The sequence below is a fragment of the Staurois parvus genome, unplaced genomic scaffold (assembly GCF_062004578.1).
Source record: "Staurois parvus isolate SC_StPar_1 unplaced genomic scaffold, SC_StPar_1.0 ptg000153l, whole genome shotgun sequence".
In the NCBI taxonomy this organism is placed as follows: Eukaryota; Metazoa; Chordata; class Amphibia; order Anura; family Ranidae; genus Staurois; species Staurois parvus.
In genome coordinates this window covers 8,368,407-8,394,729 of record NW_028317949.1, presented here as the reverse complement: position 1 = coordinate 8,394,729, position 26,323 = coordinate 8,368,407, and positions in this window count along the sequence as shown.

Here is a 26,323-nt window from a genome sequence, read left to right as displayed (position 1 = left end):
AAAGTCCATGAAAAAGATTCTCAGAAATAAAAAAGTGAAAAAAGGGGAAAGAGACAAAAAGAAAAAGAAAAAAAGAAGGGAGAGCGTGCTGAGGGAGAAGAAGGGGGGGGGAGTGAAACTGGAGGTACAGGAACAAGGAAAACTTGGATTAAAAATTAAAAATTAAAAATTAAGAATTAAAAATTTTAGATAGAATAAAAATCATGAAGCTACATGATCGGATCCGCCATAGGCACAGGAGAATGTAAATTGCAAAGAGATGTGAATAAATGTAATAATAAAAATCAATATGCATAAATATGAATATAAAAGTATATACAGATATTTTCCATACCCTAAAAATGGGGGTTCATAAGACCCTGATTTTTCTCGCACTGTTACTATGTGACTCCACTGGTCTTGACCAAATGTAATCTTAGCCATCGATGTACCTCTATGTTTTGCTTGTTTTATTTTCTCTTTGTTTTCTGTAACACTTGATTTACTTGAAAACCAATAAAAATTGTTAATATAAAAAAAAAATGGGGGTTCCATGAGCCTGTAACTATAATATAATGCAGTGGCTTTTTAAATCTACAACCTACTATGAATAGGTGGAAAAAGTATACACTTCAATGTACACTTCAGTGTACAGTATGTTGGAAAACTGAATTTATTGTATATTTATCTAATGGATAAGTTGTTATATTGAGGTGCTAACACTGAAACATGATGGTTCATATAACAAGAAAGATGTAATTTGAGGGCATGCTATAAGAGCAAGATATGTACTTAAAGTATATTGGAGAATGGTAATGAGTATAATTATGATAGTATTAATTTCCAAATATTCGTTAAGCCCTTTTGGTGACAAAGTGTTTCGGGTAAAAATCCAGAATGTTTCTCTGATGTAAAGTTTGTGGAATCTATCAGCCTGGGAATCACCAGGGGGAATCAGTTTGATTACCCAAACCTTAAGGTCATCGGTGGACTTATTATGCTGAAACAGAAAATGTTGGAGGACACTGTGGCCTTCATTGCCATCCTCTATGAGCCTCTTGTGTTTGCCAAATCATGCCCTAACGGTCCTCATGGTACGGCCAACATACAGGAGTCCACAGGAGCAGGATAGTCAATAGACAACATACTCAGTAGAGCAAGTGCAGAAGTTTTTGATGGTGAATTTTTTGCCTTTCGAGTCTGAGAAATGTTTTTGTCGATCTGTGACAAACTTACACATTTTGCACCTCAATTTTTATGCACTGGTACATACCAGTGAGGTGGCATAAAGTGGCCAGTGGATGGGGGTGTGGATTGCAGGAGTGTTAATTTTGCTAAGAGCAACTGTTTTTGACACTTTGTGCTCCGGGGTCTGACAGCTCTTATATACTCTTCTCTTGTATGGGTGGGCTTGCTTGACAAAGGAGCTTCTGAAACACATTTCAGTCCACCCACCAGCCATTCACAGCATCTGTCACGGCACCTGTCACATCCCTTCACCACTTGGCGGGAATTTTTTGAACGAATGCCGCCAAGTCCATGAGCAGCTTCCTTCCAGGTTATGCAGCCTACAACGATCTGCGGTCCAGCTTCTCTGTCTACCATCTCATCCTGCATGCTGATTGAAGGATTCTTAAATGTAAGTCTTCTGCAATAAAATTTCTGTTTTTAACTTACACTGACATGGCGCCCTCCTTTCTCTTCTGCTTTCCCTAATATCCTCCCTCCTACCCAAACAGGCTGCAAACCTGAAAGAAAATGTTGTGTATGTTCCAGTAATGCAATTCACTGTGACGCTCAATACTACTGTCCTCATTGTCCCTTCCAGCCAGTGTTCTGTATTGGAGAGTGCTTTAAGATCTATGACGCATCACTACACTATTAGTGAAGTATATGTGAAGTGTAGATATTTTTACAGTGTCCGCTATTTGCTATTACCCTGTATGACTTAGGAAAATGCCTCTGCTTGCCACCTGAACTGACCCTGGACTGTCTATTGATGATGCCTCTGCCTGCCGCTTGAACTATCAACCATATTTCTGCTTTCCACGTGAATTGACTTCGGCCTGTTAATCGACTATGCTTCTTGCCTGCTTTATAAACTGATCTTATATAAACTGATGCCCTGCCACTGTATTAGTGAGATTAAAGACAACACAGGGGCCTCACATATGTGAAGGGGTCCATAATAGTTTTTCAGAGTGTAAAAACCTTTTTTTTTTTAAATTCTTGGATTAGGGTCTACAGACTGGAGGCTTCATAGAGATTTGGGTGGGAGGAAGCCTCTACCCCTGTATCCAGGTCTTTCCTGAACTAGCCCCTAAGCCTTATGGTTCTGCCTGCTGCCATCTGACTATGGCTCGTTAATCAATCATGCCTCTGTCTGCCACCTGAACTGCCCACACCACTGTCTGCTACTTGTACTGCCTGCATGGGGACCATGTTCCTGCTTACTTCCAGGACCAATACTTTGGCTGTGCTAACCATGTCTCTGTCTGCTGCCTGGACAATTCTTTTGACTGTTGTTGACCACATATCTGCCTGATGGCCAGACCAATTCTTTTGCTGTGCTGGAAATATCTCTGCTTGCTTCTTTTACTGACTATGGATAGCATTCCTGCCTGCTGCCTGAACAAAACCTTTTGCTGTCACTTACCATGTCCCTACCTGCTGCCTAAAGCAATGATCTCCTCTGTGGACAACTAGCACTACTAAAACCAAGTGTAGTATTTTGTTTAACCTTTGCTCAGCAGAGTGTATTTTGGGGTGTAATTATTGGTATGTACCTGGTATATGCTAGAAGGTGCTACTTGGATGTTTGGCCTCTGGATGTGGCCAGGCTGTGGTAAAGTCTCACACATGTGGTATCACCATACTCAGAAGGAATAGCAAAATGTATTTTGGGGTTTAATTATTGGCATGTACATGTTATGTGTTAGAAATATCTTACAAATTGACAACTTTGTGTAAAAAATATATTTTCTTTCTACATTTTCCAATAACTTGTTGAAAAATGTTCAAATTTAAAAGACTCATTATGCCTCATAGAATACACATTTGGGTGTTTTCTTTCCAAAATGTGGTAATTTTTTGGAGTATTTATATTGTCCTGTGCCACAGGGCCTTAAAAAATGTGATACATAGTCAGGAAATCAGATGTGTAATTTATGCCTCTAGAACACCTGAAGGTGCTACTTGGATGTTGGGCCTCTGTATGTGGCCAGGCTGTGAAGTGTCACACATGTGGTATCACCATACAGGAGGAGTAGCAGAATGTATTGTGGGGTGTATCTGCAAGTATGCCTGTGTCGTGTGTGAGAAATAACTTGTCAATATGACAATTTGTGGAAAAGGAAAAAAAAAATTCTTAATTTTCTAAATAATTTTGGGAAAAAATTAAAACTTCAAAAAACACACCCTGCCCCTTACTGAATACCTTGTATTGTCATTTTTCTAAAAAGGGGTCATTTGGGGGTATTTCCTGACATTTTAGGCCCTCAAGAAATGAGATAAGTACATTAGGATTGATCCATTTTCTATGATATGTAGCATAGCTTGTAGACACTATAACTTTCACACAAACCAGATATCCTATATTTATGAGTATTTTTTAGCAGACATGTAGCAGAATACATTCTGAACTAATATTATGATGACATTTGATTTTATTGGATATTTTTAAAACAGAAAGTAGAATATATTGGGTTTTTTAAATTTTTATCACAAAATTTATATCACAAAAAATAGTTTAAAAAACAGTGGCGAATAAACACTAACAAATTAAAGCTCTATTTGTGTGAAAAAAATTATAAAAATGTAATTTGAGTAAAATGCAGCAAGAGCAATTGTCATTCAAAGTGTAAGCACTGAAAGTTGAAAATTGGTCTGGGCAGGAAGAGAGTAAAAGTGTCTAGTATTGAGGTGGTTAAATAACCTTCCCCTCTTAGACACCGGAAGTGATATAATCAGGGGTGGTCTCCTAACCTAAGCAGGAATTGACCACGCAGGTCCTCCAAGATTAGGAAACTTGGAAGCTATGAGTTTTCAGTCAGGGGCAGAAAGAACACATTGCCATTTACTGATCTCATCACCTTCTAGTGCCCATGAACAAATCAACCCACCAGGCTGCTCAGTGTGCTAATGGTAGTTCACAAAAATAGATCAGCTTGCAGCTAATAATTATCAGTACCATAATTCATGCTGCAAATTACTATATCCACAATAAAACAAATCAAATACATTGCTAAAACAATTTAAAGAACACTTTATCATTAGCGAATAGCATCAAGTCAATGAAACTCCTAGGATATTGATCTGGTCAGTTAAGTAGCAGAGGGGGTTGTTAATCAGTTTCAGCTGTTTTGGTGTTAATGAAATTAACAACAGGTGCACTAGACGGGGAAAAATGAGATGACCCCCAAAACAGGAATGGTTTTACAGGTGGAGGCCACTGACATTTTGTTCCCTACTCATCTTTTCTGACTGTTTTTTCACTAGTTTGGCATTTGACTAGGGTCAGTGTCACTACTGGTAGCATGACCTGGACCCTACAGAGGTTGCACAGGCAGTCCAAATCCTCCAGGATGGTACATCAATGCATGCCATTGCCAGAAGATTTGCTGTGTCTCCCAGCACAGTCTCAAGAGCATGGAGATGATTCTAGGAGACAGGCAGTTACTCTAGGATAGCTGGACAGGGCTGTAGAAGGTCCTTACCCATCAGCAGGACTGGTGTCTGCTCCTTTGTGAAAGGAGGAACAGGATGAGCACTGCCAGAGCCCTACAAAATGACCTCCAGCAGGACACTGGTGTGAATGTCTCTGACCAAAGCATCAGATACAGACTTCATGAGGGTGGCCTAAGGGGCCAACATCCTCTAGTGGGCCCTGTGTTCACTGCCCGGGACCATAGAGCTTGATTGGCATTTGCCATTGAACATCAGAATTGTCAGGCCTGCCATTGGCTGTGCTTTTCACAGATGAGAGCAAGTTCACCCTGACCACATGTGACAGATGTGAAAGAGCCTGGAGAAGCCATGGAAAATGTTATGCTGCCTGTAACATCATTCTGCATGATTGTTTTGGTGGTGGGTCAATGATGGTCTGGGGAGGCATATCCATGGAGGGATGCAAGGCCTCTACAGGTTAGACAATGGCACCCTGACTGCCATTAGGTATCAGGATGAAAGCCTTGGACCTATTGTCAGACCCTACACTGGTGCAGTGGGTCCTGGGTTCCTCCTGGTGCATGATATTGACCAGCCTCAAGTGCCGAGAGAATGAAGGCAGTTTCTGGAGGATGAAGGAATTGATACCCTTGAATGGCCCCAATGATCGCCTGACCTAAAGCCAATAGAAAACCTTTGGTATATCATGTTTCAATCCATCCGACACCGCCAGGTTGCACCTCAGACTGTCCAGGAGCTCAGTGTTGCCCTGGTTCAGATCTGGGGGGAAATACACCAGGACACTATCCGTTGTCTCATTAGGAGCATGCCCTGACATTGTCAGACATGCATACAAGCACGTGAGGACCATACAAACTACTGAGTAGCATTTTGAGTTGCTGCAATGAAATTTCAGCAAAATGGACTATCCTGCTGCATCATTTTTTCACTTTGATTTCTGGGGTGTCTTTGAATTCAGTCCTCTGTAGGTTGATAATTTTCATTTCCATCAAATGATGGGGCATCCATACATTCCTTACACATTACCCAGTCCATATCAGTATAGATATCCAGCATGACATTTTTCCCCATTGAGATCTGATGTGTTTTCAAAGTGTTCCTTTAATTTTTTTGAGCAGTGTATGTTAAAAACTACTTCATAAATACCTATTGATTCCATCACAACATATACTGTATAATACATAATATATAGGCTTCATATATCAATAAATATATAAGCAATACATACAACATGCATATCATAATTAATCAAAATCAATAAAATATTGGTAATAAAACCATATTTAACCCCTTGACGCTGACGTCACACAAATATGCGGCCTCACGGAACTGGGATTTTTTTCGTGGGGCCGCATATTTGCGTACCTGTCTTTGTGCTGGGAGCGCACCGCACAGCGTGCTCCTAGCACAAAGACCATGGTGTCACTGAGAGCCCAGGGTCTCGTTCTAACGATCGGGACCCGGGACTCCCGATTCCAGGTCACATGATCGCTGTGATAGCCTCTGATTGGCTGTCAAAGTGATCAGTCTAACTCCTGGCATAGAGAAAAAAAATGTTTGTAAAAAAAAAAAAAAAAGATAAGTAAATAAATATTAAAAAATAAAAAATAAAGAAAAAATATCTAGATCAAGGTTTGATCTAGTTCAGTGCCAAGGTTAGTGTTTGGGTCAAGGTCAAAAGGTCAGGATTATAAAAATGGTATCAGTTAGTGTCAATGTCAGTGTCAGTGTGTTTTAGGTAAAAAAAAAAAAAAAAAACGTGCACTATTGTTTCTGGGTTGTATTATGGGTACAAACAACAAATATCATACACATATTTGATATTGCTGCAATCGTCAAGAGCTGGAGAATTTATTTTGGGTTGTTCTTTGGTGGTAGGTTATGGCAGTAACAAGAAACACACAGCTAAATAAAAAAAAATTTTTTTTTTACTATTTTTGGGCCAGTTTTCCTTTGATAATTAAAAAAAAATCAGGAGATATCCATTACCATTTACCACCAAATGAAAGCCCAATTTGTCCTGAAAAAAATGCGGTCTAATTCATCTGGATGTACTAAGTAGTTGTGATGATATGTATGGTTTTACTTACACATGTCAACGTTGCAAAATTGTGCTTAGGTATTTCGATTTGTTTTACCCTTAGGTATGAAGGGGTTAAAGAATGCTTTAATTTACAGTTGAACCAGTTAGAGAAATCTCAGTACAACAAACACTCATAGGAAGGAGAGACCTCTATGAATTGCTAATAAAATAAAGCAATGGAGATCAAAATTGACATTGAGTCCCCCCCACAGGGACAACACTTTAGTCTCAAAATCCAATAGGACTCCCTCCTGCTGAGTTGTATAATGAAATGTCCCCCTCTCTAATGTTTATTTACTTTTTTCATCACCCAGAATTTAAAACCAGTAAGGTCCCTGTTATGACAATCCCTGAAGTGTTTGGAAACAGAATGGGTTTTTAGTCCTTTTTTAATATTATTAATGTGTTCCCTCACTTGCATATATAGTTGCCTAGCTGCTCGCCCTATATTTTGTTTCTGACATAGGCACTCTAACATTTAAATAACCCCCTCAGTATCACAGGTCATGAAGTCTTTGAGTTCATACCTTCTCCCCATCACCCGTGCTTTGAATCCTAATGTCTTCCTCCCGTTAACCTTAGTGACCTTACACCCCTACATTTACCACACTTATAAAAACCTTTCAGCCATGGGGTAAGAGTATTATTTTGCATTTTCATAGGTGGATCAAGGACTTCTGGGGACAGTATAGGTGCTTTCCTATATGTGAATATACAAACAGAAAAACAGTGCAGGTGGGAGGAAGATGTCATATACACTAGGGATTGGCCAGAACCTACCTTTTATTTGCGATACATTGATGGCGTCCTCATTTTGTGGCATGGGGAAGAGGAAGCATTAATTAATTATTATGGTACTCTCAACAACAATTCAAATATACAATTGACTTTTCCCTACATTACTAAAGAGATTAACTTCCTGGACTTTACCCTGACTAATCAAGGAACACAGATTATTACAAAATCCTATTTCAAAGCTACAGACAGAAACAGTTATATCCCAACAGATAGCTGTCATCATCCATCTCGGCTATCTAACATCCCTAAGGGCCAATTTATGAGGGGCAGGCAAAACTGTGCAGATTTAGATACATTGCATGCACAGGCTGTGTTTTTTAAAGCTAGATTCCTTGAAAAGGGTTATGATGAGATAGTACTTAATCAAATCATGGAACAAGTCGCTAGAATGAATAGAGAACCTATGCTTAATGGGTCCAAGAATGATAAACCAATGAGGATCTGCCCTTTTGTCACTAATTTTTCCATACAACACAGAGAGGTGAGCAAAATTATTAGCAAAAACTGGGGAGTTTTAATGACTGATCCCATTTTGTCTAAATTACTTCCAGCTAAACATGAAATTACTTTCCAGAGAGCTATTCCCCTCAGAGAAAAAATAAGCAGTAATAGGGGGGTCCAGAATATTAGGAGCTATTTTATTCCTAACATGAAGAGTTTTTATCCCTGCAATAAGTGTCATTTGCCAATGCAATGGAATACGAAAAAGAATATCTGATTCCTTTGTGTCCGACACACAAGTAATATGATATCTCCACTTTTATATCATGTAACAGTTGGTTTGTTGTTTACTTATTAGAATGTCCAATTCGCAAACAGTACATAGGTCGTACTACCAGGAGGCTTAGGGATAGGCTAAGCGAACATGTTTACAACATCAGGAAAGGCCTTAAGGAACATTCCCTCTCTAAACATTTTAGGCATCATCATAGTAGGAATTCCTCATCTTTAAAATTCACAGGTATTGATGTCATTCACCCTCATTGGAGGGGAACCAACAAACGTAGATCAGTTTCCAAATTAGAGACTAAGTGGATTTTTGAAATACAGATGTTGACTCCTTTGGGGCACAACATAGACATTGATGTGAACTGTTTCATTGATAACAGTTAGCCTCATTTCTGTTTCCACTTAGTGTCACTCATCGCCACAATTGAGAGGGTGATCTTCCTTTTCTCTTACCCCCATTTATATCTGTATTTTCATCTAATGTGATTCTAATTTAAAATTATTCCACGTCTATCCTATTCTACATATTTTTATATATGTCTATTTTATTAATTCTGAATATGATAAACTTTTAGTATATCACAAATTCTTTGTTTTTAATATTACATTTATGTGATTAAGTACCGGTTTCATTTCTATAGACTCCCATATTTTTTGGTATACCACATTTTGTTAGTCTTTTTATGGCAGGTTATATTTATCCCTTCTGCATATTTTAGTACTATGGTCAATTGATATTGCCTTTTTGTTTGTATTATCCTTGCTACTATGGGCTGCCATCCCTGACCGTTAGAGCTAATTTTTTCATTCATTTTTTTTTTGTTATTCATTTTTTATACATTTTTTTCATTTCAGAGCTGGTTCTTTTTCGTGGTCTGCCCCTTTAAGTACTGTTTCCTAACACTTGAGTGATTATTTAGTTATTATTGTGTTTTTTTACATGATTTAGTTTTTTATATGTTATTTCTTATGCGACTTTATAATAGTTACTTATAAATTGAGAACTGCTTTTGTAAATGACCAAGCATTAACTCTTCATTCTTATCGGGTCTTTTATACTCATCCCCTTTAAATACTGCTCTGACAGTATCTGTGGATATTTCCTTCCCTTTTTATATGTTTTGTCAATAACTCCCTAATTTTTGGTCCATTCAGTATAGTGATATGCGATGCATAAGTTTGTTTATCAGATCCATTTTTTCTTCTTTTTCCCCATTTTTTCCCATTTTTTATTCCTTCTGTATTTATTGTCTCTCCTGGAATGATTTCGGGTAAGAAATAGACCCTCCTCTGTGACGACGGTCAGTGATGCAGGTCCAGTGGTTACGAAGATGGCGTTTGTACTCTTCATAGTTCTTCGATAAAATTATGAGAATGTGCGTGCGCACGAAAAGTATCAAGGAGGAGCCGTACACCGTGACGTCATGCCGCCGGAGCCATACGGAGGTCCGGTGGCCATTATAGTGAGTGGCTGTTCATCGCCAACTTGCTGTGTTCTGCTGTACTTCACGTAGAAGTGTTTTATTTATGATTTTTTACCTAATACATTTGGAATTTACTACACTATGAGCACCTTCGTATTTGGCTCTTTTCTGAGCTAATGATCCCAGGACCCCAGGGGATTTGCAGTTGCAGAGGAGTCTCATACCCAGAGGAGGGATCCTTTTCCCATGCTATCTGGCCTGTTTAAAAGGGGCTTACTGCTAATTCCTGGTTGAAGTATACCTTTCAACAGACTGTGCTTTGATTATGCGCATCTGGTGAGTGCGCATTTTTATTACCTCCTGCACGGATAGAACCACACGGGACATTGCCTGAAGTATTTTGATGTCACTTGCATAACAGGACTCATTTTCAACATTGTATGCAGACCCTTTTGTGTCACGCTTTCACCATCCTATGAACACTCCTTGTTTAAAGACTTTTTTAGTCGCACAATTTTCCTTTCACTTTGCCATCCATAGGGCATCACTAATTTTTATTGAGAATTTCACAAACAATGATTTATTTTAATTCATCTTTATAATTTATGGATAATTTAAGTTTTTGTCACTTCACTTCAAAAGCGCTGCACTGTTTTTCTGTTTGTATTATGTGCAAGGTTTAGGGTTCCTTTTAGTGCATTCACAGCTGATTCCCATTTGATCCTTGAGTGCTCACTGTCTTTTTGTTTGTTTTTTCCATATATGTGAATATAGGTTTAGCTGGCAATATAGGATCAAATGTACTTCCCCAATATCTTTTAATATTTTTTCCATATCAATATATTGAGCATTAAAATCTAAAATAATCCTGCCTTGTTGACTATTTCTTTCTTTTATTGCCCTATTATCCTTCAGTAACAAGTCCCTTTTCATGTTCTCAACCCTGTTCTTTTCTTCTAAGATAACCGACTTTTCATATCCTTTCTAGAGAAAAAGATCCACCAGAGTTTCAGCCTGTTGTTTGTAATCATCCTGATGCATGCAATTCCTTTGCAATATGATGAACTGCCCTCTAGGTATTTTAAATAACCAATCCCCATGGTGGCAGCTATCAGTGGCCATTCCCGTCTGTTATAATAAAACAATTTTTGGTGATTGTTTGGAGAAATTTCTAAATCCAGAAACGTCACCTTTTCTTTTTCTATCTGCCAAGACAACACTATGTTTTTATTCAAAAGTCAAATACAAAAAGTTGCAGCGCTTGAGTATATAATACAGGGAATTAACATATATATAGCAGAATTAAACATTCATTTTATGACATGCACCAGATCCCACATTCATAAATTAATGTAAACAATGGTCAGGTAAGTAATGAAGATTCATCCAACTAATCAAAGTGCCTATAGTGATAGGGATGTTAAAGTCATAAGTTTTGGGGTGTATCCAAGCAAATCCGTGACTTCCGTGATAGGAGAATAGCTGTAAAATGCACTAACCAGATAGCGCAAGTAAATGCGCATTGGAGTATAATGACCTACTCCTGGTCACAGCCAAATGGTCCTCAGCGTAAAGCCTTCAGGAACACCAGTGCACCACTCTTGCCGTCTCCTACCACCCCTTTGATAATGTGCCATTGCCACGAAACGCGTTAGGAATAAGGACACCTCTCATACCATTGATTATCCACTTGGTTCATGCATCTGACTGTCGGCCATCTTTTTGGATTCTGTGAATCAGCTTTTTTGGACATTACCATAGGCGCACTCCCCCTGGTGGTAGGAGACGGCAAGAGTGGTGCACTGGTGTTCCTGAGGGCTTTACGCTGAGGACCATTTGGCTGTGACCAGGAGTAGGTCATTATACTCCAATGCGCATTTACTTGCGCTATCTGGTTAGTGCATTTTACAGCTATTCTCCTATCACGGAAGTCACGGATTTGCTTGGATACACCCCAAAACTTATGACTTTAACATCCCTATCACTATAGGCACTTTGATTAGTTGGATGAATCTTCATTACTTACCTGACCATTGTTTACATTAATTTATGAATGTGGGATCTGGTGCATGTCATAAAATGAATGTTTAATTCTGCTATATATATGTTAATTCCCTGTATTATATACTCAAGCGCTGCAACTTTTTGTATTTGACTTTTGATGAAGAGGGTATACGAGGTTTACCTTTATGCTAGCGGCTTGAATCTGTCAGATCCAGCGCTCGTTCCTTTCTCCATATATTACTATGTTTTTATTGTTCTTATTCATCCTATCCATAAAGGATCTTAAACCACACTCATCTTTTTCCCATATCAAGATCAGATTATCAAGCAAATTAATTGTGGGAGCTTATCACTAACTACTCTTTATGCCTTCCAGTGTGCCATAAATAGATTTGTCACGCTGGGTGCAAAAGAAGCTCCCATGGTTACACCTTTTACTTTTACTTGTGAGAAGAATCTATTATCATACCACAGATAATTATGCTTTAATCCAAAGTCAAGACATTTTAACAAGAACCTCCTTTGTTTCCTAGAGCATTCTGACCTGTCCTACCCTCACTTCATTGCTGCCAAAGAATCCTCATGTTTGATTATAGTGTACAGCAAGCTCACATCAACAGTCACTAGAAAACAAGTTTGTGTACACATTAAAATACTTATGTTTGCTGCACTGCTCTGATCCTGCTGAGGAAGCTCTGGTACAGGAGCGTAACGTGTACATGGTTTGAAGCCGGGCTGTAGATATGAGAAAACTGGCTGTACTGATCACTATGACCCATGTTTATTCATGCTGAGATAGATAGCACTGTGGGTGCTTTTTAAATGTAAGTGTTGATTTGGAGAGTTTTTAATAAATTAATATTATTCAGGGAGCACTCTAAATAGCACTCTATTTTTGCATGTGATGTATTTGTGGTGAGGAATACTGAAGAGGAATAGCTGGTGCCACATATGTCCAAGGTGGAGCAACAAGTGTGTTAGGACCTTGATTTGTATTGAGGTCCATTGCACAAGGTGAGCACATATTATCACTGGGTGTTTGCATGTACAGTATCACATAGTTTGAGAAAAGAGGGAGGAAGAGAGAAATCACTTCATGGTGGTGGAGGAAATATAGTTTTATTGGATATTGATGGACTATTATATTTTTTTTGACTAAGTACTGTCACATTATTTGATGGGATTGCAGGAGGATGTTATGTATAATGTTGAAGTGTGGTGAAAAGCACTAATTGATATGTTAGCAGCAATCACTTTAGATTTTTTAGTTTTGTTTTATTTTTCATGTGTTTATTTGTCATGCATTTTGGATCTTTATTGCTAAATGCGCAGATTGTTTTTTTTTTTACCTTTTTTATTGCTTTTTTTCAGCAATGGGAATAGTCTAATAATAATTTTCCCCAGTCACACAGAACAAATGTACATGCACATTCACTGGGGAAATTGTTATGCTAATTTTTTATAAATATATACATAAAGTGCAGGGCTTAATGAAGTGACAAATAATTAGTGAAAAAAGACAGTGAAAAATACGTCATAAAAATAGTGTCATAAAAAATAGTCCATCCAAAGATTCAAATAAAGAAAAGTCCCCAGAGGCTGTGATGAAACAAAGGAAATCCAAGGACAGTTGTGTCACTAACAGGGGCGGACTGACAACTCATGGGGCCCCCGGGCAATAGGGGATCATGGGGCCCCTGTGTCCTTGCCCAAAATCAAAAAAGCCTATTAAAAAGGTACCAGGGGCATCTCATGGGGCCCCCTACTGATCCCGGGCCCTCGGCAGTGCCCGAGTTTCCAAATGGTCAGTCCGCCCCTGGTCACTAACCACTCATACAAAAGGCTTACCAGACAGGCATAACCCCCTGTTAAGAGTGGTCAATTACACTTTGTTATAAACAACCCAGAAAGCCGGACAATCGGATCCTCCTCCAGATCACCAAGAGAGCAAGTAAGGATCTTCCAAACAATGCACCTTAATTAGGGTAGAGATCCCCTGCTGATTGAAGCACAGCGGGCAGATGACAGATTCATATTTGCTCCATATTTGTGGAGTCAGTGGACAGACTCCACTTTGCTCTATGCGCAGCCAGGTGTAAACTGACTTTGCTGTCCGTTTATAACTGGATGCCTCCAATACGGTTCACCTAAAAGGAAGAGGGCGCTATATGTTTTGATCTTGGGTTTACATACATTTTAAACATAATCTGACATGAAACAATACACCTGTGTAATAGGATTCTGATAAGGTCAGTTATTTTGCTAGGCATATTTTTCAAACTATGTCAAAGGCAGGAAAGTTGAACCTATTGAGAATCATTCTAAGATATGTGTCCTAAAACTAGTATTTAGCCCAGAAGTCAAAGAAGAGCATCTTTCGTCTGTATGAATTACCGCTATAGCCTATCCAGGAGGGTTGACTGAAACAGCCAGACTCATTATTCCTCTGGGGGTGCTGAATACCAGTCACATGGGGTATCACCCTGATAAAAAGCCTGAAGTGTCGCTTGAAGTAGATCGTTCCAATGAAGCCTCGGATTGGCTTTGGAAGTTATCCAGGTATTGGATTGCTGATACCAGGGTGGAGCCTCAATTTAGGCAGTCCCTGACCAAATGCTGGAACCTCAACCCTGATTTCACATAGCCTGCAGTGGTTTGGGACACTTTTAAAGTAGTTTATTGTGGACAGGAGGATTGCCATTTGAATGCCTATTAAGAAAGTGCCATAAAAACCCAGCTGGGCATCTAATATGGAAGGTTACAGTGATGGTTGTTTGAAAGCACTGTTTGACTGCTCAGTTCTAGAGGCTTAACACCTTTTGGTAAGGGGCTTTTGATACTCACCTTTAATGCTTTTGGATTAATATTTCTGCACAGATCAATTTGGGGTCACCTTATAGCTTGGAGTAGGTTTCTTCTTCTATTTTTACTATTTCTTTTGGGACTCTTGATGGACCTATTTTCACTTACTGTATGTTGGGCATATTTTTCAATTATTCAGTGCATTTTTATTTTGTTTTTACATTTATATGCATTTATGTTGATTTATTGTAGGATTATTCATTTATAATAGATTTTGCACTGCACTTATTCACAAATATTTTCTGATTTGATATAATCAAATCAAGCCAGCTGCTTTGGTTTTAATTTGTGGGTCTAAGTGCAGGTGTCACTGTTAACATTTATACATGTAATTATTGCACAGATCTGGCAGAAATACACAAAGCATTCAAGGTTAAAGTAAGAATACCTCTTCTCTTTACACAATATTTGCTTTTCCACAAATGTTATCTTTACAGTTGATTCCTTGCACTGCTGCTCTTCCATAGCATTGTCTATTCACAGCAATTTTCTTTAATATTACACTGGCTATGCTGGAAGCTATCCTGCTGCCTATCCTTGATTTGAGCATAATTTATGTTAAAGGATAAGTTCAATTTTGTACAGAAAATAATAAATGTACACCTTTTTGCACTTAAAAAAAGAATTTGTGCATTTATCATATTTTTACTACGAGCCTGGGATTTTGAAGGCAGTCTGTGTACGGTCTGTGCTCATACCTGAGCAGGCAGTTACACATTGACAGGAAGACTCAATGAACTACCTAGAGTGCTCAACAATGCCCTGCTAGTTCATTGAGAACTACAAGCCGATAGCTGCAAAGGCTGTTGGTACTTGTAGTGTACATATTTACAGAACTGTGTGAATGAATGACATGGCCGGGCAAAAGATCCCCCACTAGCTGTCCAAACCGGGGATTGGGGGAAAGCTTCAGCAGTAACATGTTACATCCTGAATATGGATGTACCATGTTACAAAAGGTGAACTTATTCTTTAAGCACCTCAATACAGGACACTTTAACCCCCTTCTGGCCAAACCAATTTTCAGCTTTCAGCGCTCTCACACTTTGAATGATAAATATTCAATCATGCAACATTGATCCCAAATTAAATTTTTGTCCTTTTTTCACATAAAGAGAGATTTCTTTTGGTGGTATTTAATCAGCACTGAGTTTTATATTTTTTTGCACTATAAATGGAAAAAATTTTTTTGAAAAAACACATTTTCTTTTTTTCTGTTAAACTCTTGCCATCCGCCTGATGTTTTTTTTTTTTTTTTTTTTTTTTCCAAGAAATTTTATTGAGATATGAAAGGCATAACAAGTCATAAACAAATACGGAACGCAGTCCGCGCAAGTCTTTAAGCATGTTCTCCCGTAACGCAGACGGGTTCAGGACATAGAAGTAAATCGTAGCTCAACCTGAAATACAGTCCTAAGGGGAAGGCACCGTATATACCCATAGCAATGATGTTAGCAGTAAGTAATTTATAGAAATACGGGGTACAATAGTCCTAGTGTAGGGAGATCTAAAGAAACAGGACAGTGAGGTATATAGCAATAGTCGTGTCAACTCAAGGCATATATGTCTTAGGATTCCGTACTTGAACATTATAGATTAGATTGGAGGAGTATTGTTACACCTGTGTGTCTGTAAGTACTCTGTACCTTATGAAAAATATAGTTAGTTAGAATATGGTAAAGAGGTGAAAAAGAGAGAAAGAAGAGATGGGAATGAAATGAGCAAGGGAATGGAGGAAGAGTATGAGAAAAAATATCATAGTGGGGCGAGGAGGGACGTAGGGGACGAATACAGATGAAGAGAGAGAGAGAGAGAGGTAGAGAGAGAGAGAGAGAGAGAAAGAAAAAAAAAAAAAAAAAAAAAAAAAAAAAGGGGGGGGGGGGGAAGAGGGGGGGGGGAGGTGAATGGGGGAAGGATGAGGTATATAACTAAATAGGCATAACCAAACCAGTCATATCAGTTAGCAGCTTCCAGGCTGAGACAGATTCAATCATTACTTAGAAATACAATTTCGTTAAAGTCCCGTAATGGAACTATTCCTGAAGTGAACGTTCTAGGGGTTTCCGTGTCACCAAATCTCCTCTCGCTCATTCCTTCATTAGACAATGATAAGTATCGGTAGTTTGGAAATGATTCCAACACGCCCAAGTCTTCCTGAATCTCTCGGGGTGTTCTTTTGCCACTGAAATCAGCTCCTCCATCTCTGCGATCCTGATGATCCTAAGAATCCACTCTCGCACGGTGGGAACGTATTCCGATCGCCAATGGACCGGAATACACTGTCTTGCCGCATTTATCATGTGTAAAGCAAGCGACCTACGATAAGTCCGCACAGAAAGTGAGGAATGATGAAGTAGACATTGTGCTGGGGTAAAGTCTAGGGTGTATGTAGTTACTTGAGTGATTATGTCCAAAACTTTTCTCCAGAAGGGTTGCAGCCGCGGGCAGTCCCACCAGATATGTAGAAGAGTACCTGTTGCCCGGGAACATCTCCAGCATAGATCTGAGGCGTTAGGATCAAACCTACTAACCCAAGACGGAACGCTGTACCATCTGGAAAATAATTTATAATTGCCTTCTTGTGTAGAGACACAAATGGAGCCTTTATGCATATGGTCGTAAATGTGGTCCCAGTCCTCTGGTGAGATTTGAAGTTGTAGGTCACGTTGCCAGGCTGAACAGGTCTTCCGCGAATGAGATGTGTTAGTACTTTCAAGATAGGAATAGAGCTTAGATATAACATGCCGCTGGGGGATGTCCGTAAAGCAGAGCTTCTCAAATGCAGTAAGCGGTCTTGAATAGTCTTTTAGATGTGGGGAGTTACGTAAGAAATGGTGTATTTGTCTATACATCCATGGTGTTAGTGTAATGGATGGCCACGTCTTTGCAATGTCTTCTGTAGATAAGAGGCTAGAATCTTTGAAGAATTGACCCACTGTAAGACTCTCATCACGGCCATACCCAGCGAGAAAGGTCGGAGAAATCCCTGGAATAAAGTCCGGATTCAATTTGATCGGAGTAAGAGGGCTCGGAAAGGAAGATAGTTCTTTTTTCTGGAACAACTGAGCACTACAGCATAGAGTGGGACCTATAAGTGGGTGTTCTCGAAACTCGGAAGGGACGTGAGAGGTTTTCAGCCACGGGGAGGTGGAGAGTGGTATCTTTGAGAAATCAGCCTCTACACCAACCCACACCTTACGAGTGTGGTTTGTTGTCCAGTCCACTATTCTGGCTAGGTGACAGGACCTGTAATAACGGTGAATATCCGGAAGTCCTATACCTCCACTCCTCTTGGGCAAGGTGAGTTGGGCAAAGCTAATTCTTGGGCGTTTATTATACCAAAGAAAGGAGGTACAGAGCGTTCTATAGGATTTGAAGAATGAGTTTGGTAATTGGATTGGTATTGTCTGCAAAAGATATAATATTCTGGGGAGCACGTTCATCTTTAGTATAGCTGCCCTACCAAACCAAGAAAACCAGGGTTTATTCCATGTCTGTAGGTCTTTGGAGATGTCACGTAAGAGGGGTAGAAAATTTTTTGTATATAATTCCGAAAGATGTGTTGGTAATTGGATTCCTAAATAAGTGATAGCTTCACGTTGCCAAGTAAAAGGAAAATTTGATGTCGCTTGTTTCAACACATCCGGAGTTAATGATACATTAAGTGCTTGAGATTTAGAAAAATTGATTTTAAAGTTAGCCAAGTACTGAAATAGTTTGAAATCTTGTAGCAAGTTTGGCAACGTGATATGCGGGTCTGTTAGGAAAAGAAGTATGTCATCAGCAAAGGCTGCCACTTTATGTAGTTTGTCATTGATCAAAATCCCCTTGATGTTAGCATTATCCTTAATGCAATTCAATAAAGGTTCCAATGTAAGGATAAATAAGAGGGGTGACAAGGGGCATCCCTGTCTAGTCCCGTTGCCAATTGAGAAGGAGTCCGAAAGGTGACCATTAACGCGCACTCGCGCTGTGGGGGCTATATATAGAGACATAATAAAAGTCAAAAAGCGCAAAGGTAGTCCTAGTCCAATCAAAACTGCCTCCAGGTAATCCCATGCTAGTCTGTCAAACGCCTTTTCGGCATCTAAAGAGAGAAAAAATCCAGGTTGTCGCTTTTGAAGTAGCCAGTGATGTATATTAATGGCCCTAATTGTGTTATCTCTGGCCTCTCTGCCCGGAACAAAGCCCACCTGGTCCGGAGATATGATGGAGTCTATAACAGGTAGTAAGCGGTTAGCCAGAATTTTAGCAAAGATCTTTAGATCAACATTTAATAGCGAAATCGGACGATAATTCACTGTAGAAGTTTGGTCTTTATTCTCTTTGGGTATAACCGTAATGTGAGCCTCCGAAAGATGACTCATTGATTGTCCTGGCGTGTCTAATGTGTTGAAGGCCTGTAGAAATGGAAGCGCTAAAATGTCAAGAAAAGATTTGTAGTAAGAGTTGATAAAGCCATCGGGTCCTGGGCTTTTACCAGGTTTCAACTGTGTAATAGCCTGTTGTAGTTCCTGTAGCGTCAAAGCTCCCTCCAATTCTTTCGCTTGTGTCCTTGAAACTGGTTTGGGGAGAAATTGCGTGAGGAAGGCCTGTATAATAGTCTTACGTGGCCTAATGTCACCTGTTGGTTTGGGCTGTAAAGGTAGGTTGTATAGGTTAGAGTAAAACTCTTCAAATTCCGCCGCGATTTCCGACGATGTTTTCAGTAGGCGTCCATGCTTGGAATGGAGCTGATAAATGTGTCGAGCTGCCTTTTTAGATTGTAGCGCCCGAGCAAGAAATTTGCCACTCTTATTGCCATGTTCATAGAAAAGCTTCTGTTGTAGAGTAAAATTACGTTTAGTTTTCTTCTCTACGACATCGCGGAGTTGTTGTCGTGCTCGATCTAGTTCAGTAGCCGATCTTAAGGCTATAGATCGTTTATGTGCGCACTCAAGTGAGCGAACTTTTTGCAATAAAGAAGAAAATGATGCTTGAGCCCGACGTTTTCGCGCAGCTGAGATTGACATTATAAGTCCACGTATTACACATTTGTGTGCTTCCCACCGTACGAGAGGGGTCGTTTCCAAGGATGTATTTTCTCGAAAGTAGTTTGTCAAAGAATCACGGATCTGGAGGGTAACTGAGGAATCCGTAAGGAGAAATGGATCCAGTCTCCATATTTTGGATATGCCTGGTGTATCCAGGAATAGCAACGTTATCATAATCGGGTGGTGATCTGAGAGGATCTTTGGTTCGATCGAGGCAGACTGCAAGGTATGTAAATCGTTTTGCGAGAGAAAGAAGTAGTCGATTCTAGAGTGGCGTTTGTGAGGAGCAGAATAAAAGGTATAATCTCTGTCCGAAGGGTGAAGGGTACGCCATGTATCATGAAGGAGAAGGTCTTTCAATTCAAGTTTGATTTGTTTGAGTGCTTGGAACGGTATGGAGGAAAACCCCGAGGACGTATCTTCCAGTGGGTTCAGAGCCACATTAAAATCGCCTCCCAGAATCAGGATACCCGATTGAAATGTAGCAAGTAACTTGGTGATTTTACGAAAAAAGCTTACTTGTGCAGTATTAGGACTATAAACATTGACTAGGGTAAGCGGTTTATTAAAGAGGGTGCCTTTGAGAAAAAGGAACCTGCCCTCGGGATCTTCAAGAGACTCAGCAAGTTCAAACGGGAGCGTTTTAGAAAGCAAAATGGATACCCCCTTAGCTTTTACTTCCGCATTAACTGAGTGAAATGCCGTGGGGTAGTTAACATTAGAGAATTTAGGGACTTGGTCTGCTCGAAAATGAGTTTCTTGGACAAAGATCACATCTGCACGTAGGCTCTTCATATAAGTGAGTAGTTGCGAGCGTTTTTCAGGCACATTTAGGCCCCTTGCGTTGAGAGAGGCCACGGAAAGTGTGCGAAATGACTGTTTAGATGCGTGTTTATTAGCCATTATGAAATCTACATGAACTGGTTGCTGGAGGGCTATAAGTGTACTCAATACGTATCGCTGAGGCAGGGAGAGGAAGGGGAAGGCGAAGAGAGAAAGAGAGAGAGAGAGAGAGAGAAAAAAAAAAAAAAAAAGAGGGGGGGGGGGGGACGACGACAACAAGGGGGTATCAGAAGAAAAAAGATTAATATAGAGTTTCTAAACTGTTGGAATAGAAACTAAATTATAAAGGAACAGAGTCAAAAAATTAGGTAGAAAAAAAGATAGAAGTGTCAGGTGTGTTTCATATATGTCCGTATGTATGTATTAATCTATGTTCCTTCAACTTCCTTTAAAACTCGACTCCAGAGGCAGAATAGTCCAGCTATTCTATCTCATAGTAAAGCTCCTATGGAATGGTTGTTTGCAAGACGTTGTGTGAGAATCTCGAATAAACTGTCGGAGAGGTGTCAAACCCAGAAACGGCCGTATTAAGAATATACAGTATAGTTCTAAAGAGGCCTAACTCTCCTGAATAAAAGTTGTAGAGGGGGAGTGATCCAATATGATGTGTCCTTGACACATATACGTAGGTGGGAAGTAGCTGACTTGTATCGAGAGATAAGTGGAGTGTAACAGGGGAGGGATGTATGCTAAAAGTATTATATGCAACATCATGATAAACTCAAGGTTGTAGGTAGTCACTTGGACCCTATCAAGGCTCCTAAACAGTGATGTGCAACAATAGGTGTAAAAGTGAATGTATGCCAAAGGAGAAGACCCAATATTTAAAACTGTATGACATAACTTGGACAGTCATTGGAAATACGTTATGCAATTGAGCGTAACCTATTTTACCATATACATATTATGTTATCACGAGTCATATACAATGCAATCTGTGACCTGTCATTTCCTAAAAGATACTTTAAATCGTACCACATAAACACTCGAGTCACTTGAAAAGGGTCTGCATAGGTCATATCAATTTCGGATAAAGATAGCTACTGTACATGAAAAAGTGCATGGCAGGAGCAACATAATCCCATATGCCGAAACTGAGATGTAAGCCAAGGGCCAAATATCTCCTGAAACCGTTTTCCAAAGATAATGTAAGTAATAATCCCAACTGAGGGATTCTAAGTAGTGTTAAACACCCCATCGCCTACAAAACAAAGATAGGTTGCTGGGGAAGAAGCATCTACAATCTGTGGCCCAACAAGTCTGCGACAAAGTAGAGCAGCTAAATGTATAGGGCCAAATTGCACCCATCCACGGAGTGAACTATACATGTGAAAATCATATAGTATGGACTCATACTCCAAATCAAAAATACCACAGTACTCACATCTAGATAGGAGGTATGTAACATATCATAAACTGAATTGCAGATAGAGGTATCCCAAGAGTTTTGTAAGACCAGCATAATGTAAGGAGAGCAAATAAATAATGCGAATAGACTATTAATATGATATTAGCATTGATCTAATTAAGAGACAAGGGTCAGAGGCAAGCACGTACAGCAGTACACCAAGATGGTACGAAATCCCATGAATCCAGATTATGGTAGTATTGTTTAGGATGCTTCAGGAGAGATAAACACATCTCGGTACACCACTGATCCGCACAAGCCCCCATCCCCCGTCCCACCAAAGATGGTATGCACAAGCGTATAGGCTAGTCCCGAGGCAATTCAAGGCGTATGGAGAATTTATCTGCAAGATCAAGACAAATAGCTTTTCAGAACCATAGTATTGCGCACTAGCCAAGCAAAAAAGAGCCCTTCAATACCAGCAGGTACACAACCAATAGCTCCACAGATCCCAACATCTCTCTTTCATAACACAAATAAGGATACCTCAGCCCTTACATGCCTACAAAACGAATATATATGATCGATACATATTACATATATGAAGCTTGGCAATGTGAAGCGATACACATACCCTTGAGAAGTACAGGTGATGTTAGTTATGTCACATAAAGGAACCGTGGATAAAAAATAACAAAACCTACTCGATTCACTAGTAAAGCAGCCTCAGACTGTGGGGGTGTTTATACTCATGAGCATGAATATCAGAAAACGGGAAAAGGTCATTCATGACGCGCCTTACGGTGTGCAGGCGATGCTGGTAAACTGTCATCATTAATAAGCCTTCTTCGTACCGGGGAAGTTGAAGCTGGGTGTGAAGATTTGCGTCGTCTTTCTCCAGATAAGTGGCCAGCAGACTGTGCTTCCATGGGGCTGTCATCTAGCTGCAATTGTAAAGAAGAAGCACTGGACCAGTTAGGTATATCCGGTAAAGGGATATTCAAGGTTTCACAGAATGGTGCAAGGTCTTCCGGAAATCTCATGAGAGCTGATCTCCCCATATGTGTTGCAGCAAGACCAAACGGGAACTTCCAACGGTAGGCGATACCGTTAGAGCGAAGTAAATCTAGTAAGGGGCGCAGGTCTTTCCTACGTTGCAGAGTGAGATGGGAGAGATCCTGAAATAATTTAATTTCCGTTTCCTGGTAAAACAAGCGCTGTTTGTCCCGAGCTCTACGTAATATTTCCTCTTTAAGTCGGAAGTCGACTAGGCAGCAAACTATATCTCTCGGTGGGTCCGTGTCTCTGCCTTTGGGACGTAGGGCCCTATGGAGACGTTCGATCTCAATAGGAGATTCATGCGGTCTTTCCAAAAGATCATTAAAGATGGTTAAAAGAACTTGGGCGAGCTGCCCAGACTCTATTGCTTCCGGTACACCGCGCACCCGCAAGTTATGTCGTCTTCCCCTATTATCCAAGTCCTCAATATGACGATCGAGCTCTCTTAGGTGCATTGAGTGCGTGTCAACCTGCTTGCGCACCTCATGAATAGCAAGGCCTTGCATACTAACTTTATCCTCCACTGCGTCCAGCCTATGCGCCACTGCCTGCAGGTCAATATGTAGCTCAGCTATTGCCGCTGAAAGAGTCCCTTTAATATCTGATGCAACCGCTTTCAAATCCCCGATGGTGAGAGGGGGAGGTTCGACATGTCCAGGTATGGCCGCTGTTGTGGCAACTGTTGTCAAACTAATAGACTGTGATGGAATCTCCTTTGTAGGCGAATGTAATGGTGATGCAATAGAAGAGGATTCTGCGTGATCCGGAGTGTGAGACCGGAATAGCTCTGGGATACTGCGATTAGCAGGACCACCTGTACGGCGAGGGGATCTGGAGCGAGGAGTAGTAGCTTTCTTGTCTGCCTTCCCCATGTTTGCGTCGCCTCTCTGTGAAGATTGCGTAGCCCCACCTACGTGTGTCAAGGCTCACGGTATTATATTGCCATTTTCTTTGGGGTCAAGCTGGATCCCCCAGAACAGATATGTGAAAATGAGAATAGGTAGTTTACAACAGGCCCAGAATTGCACTATATGCCTCAGCGTGCAGGAAAGGATAAGCGAAACAGGGGGGGTCAATGGTTTCTGCTGTGCGGACGTACGGATACAGGGATTACCACAGCCTTCCCCTTATATGAATCTGTATGGGACGTCTGCTATAGGCCTATCCTCAGCACAGCTACCTGTTGTAAAGGCTGTAGCAAGGCCTCAACAATATGCCGATATTTCCTGGGTTTGTGTGGGGGGTGACCCAATGGATCGGGAAGTGCTGGCAGTTCTCTGTGGGAGAAGGAATGTACTCGTGGATAATATGTCTCCCTGGACTGAAAATGCACTCAGCCTGTACCCTGATGGAAGAGGTCCTGGGCTCACTAGGCCTCACTACTCCACACCGCCCCTGTTTCACATATGGGGGGAGGGAGGGTGACACTTATATTCCTGTCGTCCCGTCTGGAACGGAGGGACGACAGGCGGATCGTTCACTGAACGAGTGGGAGGGGGGGCGACCAGTCCTCCCCCTTCCCACCTCTGCCCCGCGTGCTCTGTCACCACCGATCGGCCCGATGTGAGCCGGGGGACTCCGCGGCTCCACCCGGCCGCAACAAGGCCACACCCGGTCACTGCCTCCGAGTGGCGCCAACAGCGCCCGAAGCTGCCCAGCAGGGAAGTCGAGGGAACGGGTGAGTCACGCACTCACTCCCGCCCTCTGACGTATGGTGGATGCCGGTGAACTCCGCGGCTCCACCCGGCCGCAACAAGGCCGCACCTGGTCACCGCCGCCGAGTGGCGCCAACAGCGCCCGAAGCTGCCCAGCAGGGATGTCGCGGGGACGGGTGAGTCTCACACTCACTCCCGCCCTCTGATGTATGGTGGATGCCGGTGGATGAGGAGATGAGCCGTCGGAGCTCCAGTTCAGGCGACTGGTCCGATCGCCATCTTGGACACGCCCCCTGATGTTTATAAACGGCAGGGCGGTGGCAGTCCAGGGGTGGGTTGTCGTATCTAAACGGCACCCGCCTTTTCTAGCTGTGCGCGCTCCCTGGGAGCGCGCACCACCGCGATCCGGTGTCCGCTGTGTCCTCCGGACACAGTGAAACACCGATCGTCGGGCGGGACCTCTGTACGAGGTCCCGATCATGTGATCACGGATTGGCGAATCAGTGATCACATGCAAAGTAGTAAGCAAGATGTCACTTGTGACATCATTGCTTACTACGTGTGAAATCTGTGACTGATCACAGAGGTCACATGGTACAAGGCTATTCACAACAGCCTTTTACCATGTGACAAGCTGTGACCAATCACATGATCAGTACTTCTCAATGACTGCAAGAATGCAGACAGAGAGAAAGAGAAATGATTGCTTTTACATCCTATATGGGTGTAAAAGCAATCAGTGTAAAAAAAAAAAAAAAAAAAATCTTCATCACCCCCCACAAGTAGTACAGTGTCACCATGGTGACACTGTACTGCTAGGGTGACAGTACGTAAAAAATAAAAATAAAAAATAATAATATAAAAAAAATAAAATAAAAATGTAAAAAAAAATGTTTAAAAATTATAATTTTTGGTTATAAACTAATTTGGATTTTTTTTTTTACTAAAAAAATTACGGAATAAATTTTGGCCAAGATTTATGATGAAATATTATTTATTTGCAAAATTTTATAAAACAAAAACCCTTTTTTTCAAAATTTTTGAACTTTTTCATTTACATAGTAAAAAAAATAAAATTCCCAGCGGTGAATAAATACCACCAAAATAAAGCTTTATCTGTCTCAAAAAAATGGTAAAAAATTCATATGGGTACAGTATTGCATGACCGCGCAATTGTCATTCAAAGTGTGATAGCGCTGAAAGCTGAAAATTGCCCTGGACAGGAAAGGGGTAAAAGTGTCCGGACAGGAAGTGGTTAAAAAAGTTTGCAAATAAGTAATTTTTCTTCAAAAATTTTGGCCAAAATGTGTACTGTGATATTACTTTGGTAAAAATAACCCAAATCCGTGTATATTATTTGGTTTGTGTGAAATTTATACAAGCTATGGTACTAAGTCTACAAGCTATGGTACCAATCATTATAATGATTAACGATTATAAGGAATTACGCCTGATCTACTGACAACCAGATCTCATTTCATGATATACTAACAAGCCAGGACAGCACATAGCATGTACATACCAAAAATTACACCCCAAAATAAATTTTGCTACTCCTCCTGAGAATAGCGATATCACATGTGTGGCCTGACCACATAGAGAAGCACAACATTGAAGTAGTACCTTTAGGCATTATATAGTTACATAGATAGTTAATCTGGCTGAAAAAAGGCAAAAGTCCATCCACTTCAAAAATAAGAATAAAGTTTTAATCCTACACCCACAGTTGATCCAGAAGAAGGCAAAAAACCCAGCAAAGCACAATCGAATTTGCTCCTACAGGGGAAAACATTCCTTCCTGATCTCCCCAATAGGCAATT